The sequence below is a fragment of the Poecilia reticulata genome, linkage group LG8 (genome assembly GCF_000633615.1).
Source record: "Poecilia reticulata strain Guanapo linkage group LG8, Guppy_female_1.0+MT, whole genome shotgun sequence".
Taxonomy (NCBI): Eukaryota; Metazoa; Chordata; class Actinopteri; order Cyprinodontiformes; family Poeciliidae; genus Poecilia; species Poecilia reticulata.
In genome coordinates this window covers 859,347-861,244 of record NC_024338.1, presented here as the reverse complement: position 1 = coordinate 861,244, position 1,898 = coordinate 859,347, and the positions used below count along the sequence as shown (strand labels likewise).

At 34.9% G+C, this 1,898-nt stretch overlaps 1 protein-coding gene across 3 annotated transcripts in view; it reads left to right on the top strand.

Moving 5' to 3' along the window:
- LOC103468140 (leucine-rich repeat-containing protein 4) overlaps positions 1-1,898 on the top strand; it is a 25,292-nt gene that overhangs the window by 19,074 nt on the left and 4,320 nt on the right. The window lies entirely within an intron of this gene.

Genomic DNA, 1,898 nt, shown 5'->3' with positions numbered 1-1,898 from the left:
AAGTGGGAAAACCTGAAAAATCAACAGTGTATCAAATACTTGTTCTCCCCACTGTATATCAGTGATTCTTGAGAATAGGGACAAAACAGGTCCTATTGATAAAGCACAAAATTTGAATAAAATATACACAAAATATTTTTTCAAATATCTGACTAACCTGGGTCATGTGAGCACAACAATGTATATTTTCCAGGTATTTGCTGAATATTTTTTTTATTTTAAACATTGTAGTCGGTGGATGATGCCTGTAAAATCCCTTGTCCAGGAGCAGAACTCAATACATTATAATAGTTTAAAATAATTAAAGAAATACTAAAATTATATATTATGACAATTAAGTATAAGTAGTCGTATAAATAATATAAAGGTATCGTTAAATTGAATTAAAAATAATTTTTTATATATTTCCCAACTCCATTGAAATTTGTCCCTAGTTTTTGTCAACACCGTCAGAAATGAAAAGAATGTAAAAAAAATCAGGCATTATTGGGGGGCACCAGAACTTCTGAGGACCCCATGACCACTTCCCTTCTCTTCCTTTGCTAAGAGGGCTAGTTAGCTCTGGTTAGCTTATGTTATTCTTTAGTTTTTTATTCTTTTTATTCCTAAGTTGTTTATCACAACCATAATGTGTCAACACCATAACTGACAATTTTCAAAACTTTGACATTTTGTGAAATAAAAGCTTCATTTTGGTGTATGTAAAGATTCCATGGATCTGATGAGCTACAATATGGCCTCCTTAGAATAACATCATATAAATTGAGGCATTTTGGCTTTTTGTTAACTCCGTCAGATGTCAACTCCATCAGAGTTTTTGTGACTCTCAGTGAAATTGTTGTCAAATCTCACTTAAATGTGCAGTTAATTCATTTTAATGTATTTTGTTTAAATGGCATTACTTCACATGTATTAAGTTTTTCATTTTACTCACTAGTTTGTCATCACCTTCAGTTCTGTGTCAACTCCGTCAGATGGACTTTTTGTTGTTTTTTGTTTTAAATAATATTTATTTTGTTTCTTGAGAAGCATTTGTCTTTAAAATGAGTAAAAATATCACTAATAGGGTCATTAAAAATAATTTTTTATTTATTTTTGTCAGATGGTGATGACAACGTTCTAGGTCAGGTCAATTAAAAATGTAATTAAAAAAAAAATGTTGCAACTGGGAGCCTGCACCTTAGCATCTTTACATTTCCAAAACATTATTTGTCATATTTGCATACATAAGGTTGAGAAATAAAAAAAAAATTAAAACCCATTTTGTTCCTATTCTCAAGAATCACTGATAAACTGTAATTAACTACAGAAGTGATGGGTAACTCCAGTTGTGAAGGGCCAGTGCTCTGCCAGATTTAGATGTGTCCCTGCTCCAACACACCTCAGTCAAATAATTAGCAGGACTCTTGAGAATTTGACTGAATACTGGAATTATTCAGCAATTTTATTTAGGACACATCGAAAAGTTCTAGATCATCAGTGAGCCTCTCCCAGATCCCACCGCTGATCTAGAGAAGTGGTGACCAGCTCCAGTGTTCTGCAGTTTTAGATGGACAATTTGAATAAGCTGTGTTGGAGCAGACACAGCTCAGCATGTCATAAACTTCTGTAGAAGCCTGCAGCTGTGTTGAAGCAGGGACAACATGCTGAATACTGGCGCTTGGTGAGTGACTGGACACCATTGATCTAGGAGTTCTGTTTTAATTTCAAGATCAGATTTTTAAAAACTTGAGCTCATTGACAGCTGGAGTTGGGCACAAGCACCCTCAAAATCCCACAATGACAAGCCTGTTGTATACAGGTTGGATGGATATAAAAATAATTAGTGCATAGCACTAGCGGAACAAGTAAGCGTCGGGCAGGGGGGCGGGGCAAATGACCGGGCCCCTCACGTGTAT